The sequence below is a fragment of the Alosa alosa genome, chromosome 14, assembly GCF_017589495.1.
Source record: "Alosa alosa isolate M-15738 ecotype Scorff River chromosome 14, AALO_Geno_1.1, whole genome shotgun sequence".
Classification (NCBI taxonomy): domain Eukaryota; kingdom Metazoa; phylum Chordata; class Actinopteri; order Clupeiformes; family Clupeidae; genus Alosa; species Alosa alosa.
Window position 1 is genome coordinate 24,153,945 of NC_063202.1, and position 9,610 is coordinate 24,163,554.

Genomic DNA, 9,610 nt, shown 5'->3' on the forward strand with positions numbered 1-9,610 from the left:
CGAACTCAACTCCACTCCTCTTTATCTTGTCCTCGTCCGCACACACACACACACACACACACACACACACACTCTTACTCTCTCTCTTTCTCTGTGTGTGTGTGTGTGTGTGTGTGTGTGTGTGTGTGTGATCACATGCCTACGTGTGTGTGCGTGTGCGTGTGTGTGAAAGAGAGAGAGAAAGTGAGGGTATACACACAATTTTTCATGTTACATATTACTGTTTCCCTTAATGCTGTCAATGTTATAATTGTTATGCTGTTTAATTGTGCTTTGGCAACACAGTCATGCTAATAAAGCAACCTTGAATTGAATTGAATTGAATTGAGAGAGAAAGAGAGAGAGAGGCAGCTTCGGGTTGTTCTACTGTTTAGAAGAGGTTAAGGAGCCTAGCACCTGACCACGCCGACTCACTGACACCTGTCAGTCACGCTTATCAAATGATTCTTTCCATGCAGCATGCAGTCTAGCAATCGGGAGTAGGCTAAGTACTCTTTTAGCAGAGAGTGCAGATGTTTGCCTCTCATAACGGATCCCCCCCTCCCCACACACACACACACACACACACACAAAGAGAGAGAGAGAGAGAGGGGGAGAGAGAGAGAGAGGTTGTTATCCGTGGCTCATGTTTTAGACAATAAAAAACAACCAGTGAACTTCTTTGTCTATGAATCCCAGAATCTAGATTTCTGCCTTTACTACATCTGTTACCCGTGATTTAGTTTATGCGTGGGCTACTTATGCGACAAAGGAATATAGGAATGGTTAAACCGTTAACCGATTTTGAATTAATTACTAAATCCATAGAGCACTCCAGGGTTGAGACCTACTCTTCGACCCACTATGCCCGGCGGCAACTGTCTCTCTGCAACCTTTCGCTAGTCCCTCTCTCACTCTCTCCTCCACACCCACGCGCACACACACGCACTGCTCCGCCACGGGAGTTTTACTGACATCCCCGCGGCCGTGCGTGCCAAGGAAGAGTGGTACAATCCGGCGCTCCTGCTGCTGCCGTTGCCGACACACACGTGTGGTTGCCACCAGCCGAACTCCTACGTGTCAGACGCTGTCGCGTTTCATCACCACTATATTTCCACATCACTTACGCCGCCGCTGGTTTACGCAGTGTGTTTTCGTATGTGTGTGTGTGTGCCTGTGTTCGTGGCTGATGCGCTGTGTTTAACACTGGAATCTGCTGGACGTTAGAGGTTGATCAAGAAGGTGTGAGAGCGGGATATTTTGTCTCTATTCATTGATGATTGACCCGGTGCTCGCCAAGTTTGGATATTTGAAGAGAAAGTTTGTGCCTGGCCCAAGGGGGATGGGATTGTGAAATCAGACCAGACCAGGTAAGGCACTGAAACATGTCATAAGCAAAATAAGAGCTCAAATTCAAGTTTAAAGTTTAAATGCGATTTTGCTCAGAGATGTAAGATGTTTGGCATATCATATGAGATAAGCGATCACGCTGGGAAATCTAGACTTTCTCGTTCACTGTATAGCTATGTGCTATGATAATATAATACGGGTGACGAATGAGGTCCTGCCAGACACCGTGGCGCAGGACTCTTGGCGTATATAACAGAACATCCCAATTAATTTTTCCGTGCAGACGGCCCGCTGAAGTTTACATAAGAGCCCGTCGATGCAGTAATCCGTATGTATGACGAGAGCCCATGAACCTCTTCGTGAGTGAACCGCTCGTTTGCTGGTCCATGGTCTTGCCAAAGGGAAGAAACAGGTTGTTCAGGTAGGGGTTAGTTACGCGGTAGTAAACAAAACAACAAAGTGTAATATGCTTAGCATTAAAACCATCCTTAAATGTAGGTGAGGTTTGCAATATTTTTACCGCGTTTTCTATATGCATTGTTGTGTCTGGTAATGTGACATCGGGTTTAATATTTTGGACACATCATGACCACATAGGCTAATTCAGTTAGGACGTATGCAATTAGTTTATAGCGACAACAGGACATGGAATATAATCTCACATTACATAATACGATGGGATTTCAAATCATTCGTGAATGGGAGAGGAAACGAATGTCCATTGATGTTAGTAAATTACACCCTGGGTCGTGGAGTAATCTTATAGGCTACTTTGTCCGATCACTGGCCGTGGGCGCATCAGTATGGTGGGTGACTGGATTGGTGATTTTGTGCTATTGTTAAATAAATCTGTAATGTCTTTGAAGTTAACCTGTTATGCAGTCCAACTTATGTGTGACCTTAGTAGTAATTATTTGTTTAATTTAAGCTACAAAGAAAAACGATTATTTCACTTCAACCGAATACACACGCATCCTTACCTCAGTAGTGCAACATGGGGACTTTTGAGTGATGTTTGTACTCCGTATCACGCTGAGGCGTTTGCTGAACGTTCTATTGATTTTCGTCCTTTCCCTCAAGTGGTATTTACAAAATATCATGTGATGACTTCACTGTCAGTTTTGCTGATTGACTGGAGTCGACTGGGAGAAAAAATTGCTGTGAGAGTGACTGATGAATTCATGTCTCTGTGGTACACATTTGAAACACTGCCTGACTCCAGATTTGAGGCAAATGACCGACTGGTAAGTTAGAGCTGGTAGAGCTAAAATACACTGCGGGGAATTCATACATTTTAAATGGTCACATCACCAATGGTGGATACCACTTGGTTTTGGCGAGTATGTCACGCTGTTGTTACCAAGGTCACTTGTACAGACTTTGTCCAGCGAAAACCACTTTAGCGGGTAATGAATGTTTAGGCCTCATCTAGCGCCTCAGCCCATTAAGCCTAATTATGATCTTTGGAGACATGTAATTGATACGACTAGACATGGTCTAACAGTGGACTATAAAGTCTCATAACGGTTGTTTGAACAAGTTCTAATTAAGCGCACTCTCACACACAGCAACATCAGGCGCTACGCGTCATTCACACCGTTTCATGACGCAGAGTGAATAAGCACGGGTGACTGTGCTGCGGAATAAGCGGGTTTCTGTCATGTGTTAAGTGGGGTTTCTGTCTTGTGTTAAGTGCCAGAATTGATCCTCTTCCCACCCTGTATTGGGAAAGTATTGACGGTTTCGCACCCAGAGGCACATATGACTGAAGTTTTTAAAATGAAATGAAAATGTTAACCTGAAGGGTAGCATTATTTGCCACTTGGAAACATTTAACAGTATGTACAGCAGTCATCAGTATTGTACACTGACAGTCAGTCACTACAAATTGACAAAGACACATGTTGTATACTTTTTACACTGAGACACTGTTTTTTATCATGTCAGACTTTGGTTAATATACCTTTGTCTTTTGTGTGTGTGTGTGTGTGTGTGTGAGTGTGTGTGTGTAGGGTTTCCCCCTTCTATTTCCTTGTCGACTGCTGCTGTCTCCACAGGAAACCACTCTTAGAGATTTACACACTCGGCTGCACTAGAGACACAAAGCCAGTGAACAGGCAAACGCTGCCAAACACACTTCTAGGCAACAGCAGCAATGAGAAACATATACAACCGTATAGAATCATATACAAAGAAGATGAAATCAACTAGAAAACAGAAGACAAAAACAACATTAACAAACAAATATATGTGGGAAGAATCTGCAAGATGAAGGGCATCTTTGTCGCGTTGATTAGCGTTTCTCAGCTGTCTATGCTCATTCTGGTTGATACAGAGCTCGGATCAAGAGCAGCCTTAGAACCGGGACCGTCAGTGGGTTCTGCCAGAGAACGCGGCAGCAGTGATTGGCTGTAAGGAGGAGCCTCTTGATTGGGTAGACCTGGAGAAGGCTGTTTGCAGAGAGAGGCAGAAACTGGAGGAGAGCTAGGGATCCTCAAATCCCAGACTTCAAAGGCCTGAAGCCAAACCAACCAACTAACTAACCATCAAACTAACTTATCAACCAATTAATCATCTAACTAACTAACTAAGTAACTAGCTAACTAACCATCTAATTAACTAATTAACTGATTTACTGCTGTTCCAGCACCCATTGACCCTTTAGTGCAGATGTACTGGGATTACAGGATTTGGTGGTCAGAACTGGGTTATGTCTGCAGAAAAATACAGGCCTGATTTTATTGTTGTGTTTTATGGTTATTTGGTCATTTTAAAAATGTTGTGGTGAATGCATGTAGATGCATATGCATACATACAGTATATAGACATATACACACACACACACACACTCACACTCACACTCGCACGCACGCACCCACACACAATGTAAAAATATACACACACATACACACAAGATGGCACACACACAGATACACACACACACACACACACACACACACACACACACACACACACACACACACACACACACAAATGCCCAAAGGTCTTTAGCAGGAGAGCACACATTCTGCTGGAATATAAATGGAGAAGAAGCCCAGCAAGCGTCCTGACAGGCTCAAGTGCAGATTGTTATGAATACGCCATATGCTGTTTTGATACAGGGCGCTTTGACTGTGATTTCCACTCTGTGGAACTCAGAAGTGTGTGTGTGTGTGTGTGTGTGTGTGTGTGTGTGTGTGTGTGTGTGTGTGCGTGTGTGTGTGTGTGTGTTTGTTGTGCTGATGTGTGTTTGTGTGCATGCTCATGCACTCGTGCTTCACTGCCTGGGTGTGTCTGTATGTGTGTATGTATGCGTGTGTGTGAGTGTATATGTATATATATATATGTGTGTGTGTGTGTGTGTGTGCTTGTTTGAAATTCACTGCTAAGTTGTGCCACTGCGCTCGGTTTTCTCCAAGGACAGCGTATTTAATGACAGTTAATGTACCTTGACAAACAGAACTCGGCCACAGAACCGACACTCAGCACATTATTTTTATGGCATGTTTATTTTGCATAATCACCGAGACTCACATCGAGCATGCTCAGTTCGGTGCAGGGCCCGAGACCAGTCTGTGTCGAGATATCTCCGCTCACCATCACTCTAGGCTTCTCCACAATTTATTGTTAGCCGAGCATCAGAGACCATAATTAAGGACCTTAGCCAATGTGTAATGTGGGTTTTCATACATGACAGGATGAGGGTTTAACAGTGACGTCTGCTGAGGCTGTTTAAGCCTACCTGACAGTCGCGGCATTGTTTGAGCACAGATTACGGTTGGATTCAGGAGAGAGGAATGACATTAAACAGAATCCTGAGAATCAGATATATCAGAATCAGAGAATAATTGGTTTCCATCTTTTTGTCTTATAAGTGAGAGTTGAGGATGAAGATACCTTGAGAGTTTATGTTGAGTTCAGATGCTGTTCCTTTGTGTCTTGTTGTTATGTGCATCCAGAACCAAACTTGTTTCTCTCGTATGGATCACATCGTGCTCTTCTGACCGTCTCTCTGCTGGCTCAGCATTATGTTGATTTGTACTCACCCTCCACTCAGAGCTGTCAGGCTGCAGAAATGATTGAAAACGCCAGAAGCAGTCAAAAACAAACCCAATGCAACAAACATCTGAGGGCTTCCACAGCATATAATCTGTTTAACACCTTCATTTGACCCCCAGATAAAAAAAGCCTGTCTATGCTAGACAGTTCATTGAATGGATTATGTGTGCTTGATAAGGAACGTATGATACAAATGCTTTTGGCTAAATACCATGTTTCAGCTGTGTGCTGTTCCATTGCTTGCCAGTGGTTAGAGAATAAGCTTTTGGCTTTAAATCAAAGGCAATTGCAGAGGTAGGCCAGCGAGATGAAAGCCTCAGTGACATTAGTAACGCATAGCCCGATCTGGAAATGTATTCCAGAAGCTTTAGTAGTACATTAAGCATTCTCCTAACAGAATGTATGATCCTCTTCAAAGAGTATGTTGTGAGCAGTAAGCACAGTGCTGGAGATACAATGGTAGAGAATGTACTGCTCTGTCTTATGCAGATGTGCATTTCCTAGTTCTTATGTAGTGTGCGCTCTTGTTTAAAGTATGCAGATGTGCATTTCCTAGTTCTTATGTAGTGTGCGCTCTTGTTAAAAGTATGCAGATGTGCATTTTCTAGTTCATTTCCTAGTTCTTTCTGTGTATGGGATGGCACATATACTTCCTCTTGCTTTGCTGTCATTGTTAGTGTATGGTTGTGTGTTTTTGGAGGGGACTGCAAGGAAGACAAGGCCATACTGCACTATATACACTATATTTGCTTTTATATTGTGGGAATTTATAATAATTCAGCACCATGGCGCTGTCCACGGGACATAAACACAATCTCTTAAAAAATGGACTTTGCATAAGAAAGTTGTTGTAAAAATCCAATTCTGGTATATAGTGAATAGTGTATGAGTGACTAATTAGCTGTTTCTAATGTTTTAAAGAATCTACACTATATATTTTACACAACCTTCCCTCAAGCTGAGCTGCCTGTGCCATGCCTGGGAGGCCCCAAATAGCAAACTGCAGGCAGAGCACTTTCCCCACAATCCCATCCCTCTCTTTTCTCTTCCTCCCCCCTTCTCTCTCTTCCTCCCCCCTTCCTTATTCTATTCTCCATGCCCATTTTCTCTCTCTCTGTGTCTCTCTCACACACACACACTCTCTCTCTCACACACTCTCTCGCTCTCTCTTTCTCTCTCTCACACACACAGACACACACAGACACTCACACTCACACAAATGCACAAACAAAAACACACACACTCACACACACACACACACACACACACACACACACACACACACACACACACACACACACACAGACATCGCGCACACACACACACACACACACACACACACACACGCACACACAGACATACACACACACACACACACACACACACACACACACACACACACACAGACATACACACACACACACACACACACACACAAACACTTTCAGTATCACTTGGCATGTTTCTCAGGATCTCTCTCCAGGATCCATGTTTCTTCTTTATTTTTTCTTTCCTCTGCCCCCGTCTCTCATTCTCTCTCTCTCTCTCTCTGCCCCCCTCTGTATCAGTCCATCATGCTGTTCTCTGGCGTGAGTGTCGAGGACCCCAGGCTTCCTGCTGTGTGCATGAAGGGGCTTCGATTCGCCACAGGCTGTGGAGCTGCTGACCAGGCGCTGGGAACCCTCGCCGACCCTTGTTCTCTCCCTCCCTCTCTCTGGCATCACCTCTTATTCTGTCCATCTCTGATCCTTCTCTTTCTCTCTTTGTCAGCCCATTTCCCTCTCATTCTCTCTCTCTCTCTCTCTCTCTGTCTCTTTCTCTCTCTTTCTTTCTCTGTCTCTGTAATTCTTTTCTATTATTTCTGCCATCTCTAATCTCTCTTTCTCTATCTCTCCCTCCTTCTCTCCCTCCCTCTTTCCTCTTCCTCTCTTCTCCTCTCTTGCTTGTCTTTCCTTTGAAACGGAGAGATTTGCGTCAATGTCCCGCCACAGGACAGAGGGAGAGAGGGAGCACAAGGATGGAGAGGAACAGAAAGAAGAGAAGGAGAAACGGATGAAGAGAGAGATGGAGAGTGGGGATGAAAAGAGAAATGGAGAGAGATGGAGAGCAGGGATGAAAAGAGAAATGGAGAGAGAGATGGAGAGAAAGATGAAGAGAGTGACAGAGGGACAGATCAGTATTTCCCACAGAATTGAGTTCTATTTGTGGTGGTAGGGGGGAGGTTCACAGTTTTGAAAAAAATTGCGCAATGTGGTTATGATGCTAACGGATTTGATCATGATTTAGCCAGTCGTCTTCTATGCCAACAACAATCCTTGCAGGATTTTCTTTAAATGTTTTCTTTAAATGTGCATGCAGGTTTGTTGAGGGACAGAGACACAAGGAGAGGCTGTGCAGAGGTGCACATAGCTGTACAATGAAACAATTTCATCCCATTTAAGTAGTACAACATAGAAAATGTGTTGATATTGTGGTGGGCCGCCACAAATAAGTCAATGTATGGGAAACACTGAGAGATGGAGAGTAGGGATGAGAGCCAGAGTGGTAGGAGAAGTTGAAGAGAGATGAGTATGAAAAGTTTGAGTTGTGTGTGTGTGTGTGTGTGTGTGTGTGTGTGTGTGTGTGTGAGAGAGAGAGAGAGAGAGAAAGAAAGAGAGAGGATGTAGAAGCAGGTAGTAAAATGAAAGCCGGAAAAGCAAAATACAGAGCAAATGAATATATGAGCTCTCTGTTCTCTCTCCTGTACTCTCTTCTCTGTGATGGCCTCCCTTTCTATCTTGCATCCAAAGAATGTCTGCAAGCCCTCTGTCTGCTGCAATTATGCAAAGTGTATGTGTGTGTGTGTGTGTGTGTGTGTGTGTGTGTGTGTGTTTGTGTGAGTACAACTTTGGCATTTTTAAATTGCATTTTCAACAGCACTTATATCAAGGACCATCACAGTGTTCCTTACCACCAAAGTCTGTTGTGCTGTTTTTGGAATCCCTATGTGCGTGCGCGTGTGCATGTGTGTGAATGATTAACACTCTGGTGATTGAAGTTAGATATTTTTCATTTTTAAAACAGTACTAAACAAGATTTGCTCTTGGGGTCCCCCTAAGTAGAGTAGCACAAAAGTAAACAAAGTAAATATGCGTCTTTTGCAACAAAGTATGAACATAACTCCGATATAACAGAGGGAATGTACTGACTGCAGTCTGCAGAAAAAGATTTCTGAATTCCTGTAGCATAGCATCTCTTTTCCGTTTCGATTTTGGGGGGGGGGGCTAAGTCGGTAATCGCCTATAGAGGGTAGCTCAGACAATGGCAGAAGTGATGTTCTTCATGTTATGACGTCATGTGCCATCAGGGCTTGAAAACTAAATTATTTTTCAAACGTTCCGTTCCGAACGGTTCAGGTAGGCCTATGTTTAACGTTTTCGTTCTTGCATGCGTTCCGCCACCAACATATCGGTCCTGAACCGGTTCGGAACGCAAAATATCATTCGTTCTTAAAGTTCCGGCAGTGTTTGGCGGGCCTATCAAGGATATTGTGGACTATCAAGTCCACAATATCCTATTGTGGACTTTACCTTAGAATAGACATACTCATTATTTCCCCTTGATTTAGCCAATATCGTAGCTATGCCCAAAAATAATAAATCAAAGGCGGCATCCAAAAACATTCAGATGGGCTATTCATCCCATAGCCTACAGACTTACTATAGGCCTAACCTATGCCTATAAATAATTTCTTATCAAAAATATTTCTGGATACTTGCTAAACTCCTTACTTGGTTGTAGCCTAAGTTTTATACATATGGAGATCTTCAAAGGCTTGCGCTATAATTCCAACCCTGTTTATAAACGAACCTGTCTGTTGTTGACAAGGCCTATCTCAAATTTCCTGTTTAACTCTTCTACATAGAATAGGCTATATTGCGCAAACATTTGAAATCCGACTTTAAAGCGACAAGGCGTGGACAGGCAAAATAGGCTAATGCGCGCATAGGCTACAAGCAATTTCCAAATCAGTTTCAGTAGCCTACGCTACGAGCTGGCCTAAGATCCGAAGTGGCAGATGGATAGGTTACATTACAACAGCAAGACAAAATATACACAAACGTTTTCGTTTTTCGTTTTCGTTCCTTGAACCGGTTCGGAGCCCTGTGTGCCATCAATGTGATTTTGATGTTAAGATAAAAAAAAAAATATTAACGGTACCTTTAAGTGTTCCTAAAGATAT

The 9,610-nt window shown here is 43.3% G+C and overlaps 1 protein-coding gene across 4 annotated transcripts in view; it reads left to right on the forward strand.

Moving 5' to 3' along the window:
- Positions 1–779: 779 nt before the first annotated feature.
- Positions 780–9,610, forward strand: part of si:dkey-237h12.3 (teneurin-3) — a 168,716-nt gene continuing 159,885 nt past the window's right edge. For all 4 annotated transcript variants that reach the window (XM_048262480.1, XM_048262481.1, XM_048262482.1 and 1 more), the window contains exon 1: positions 780–1,349. The gene's annotated coding sequence lies outside the window, so the exon portion shown is untranslated. The remainder of the gene's footprint in view (positions 1,350–9,610) is intronic.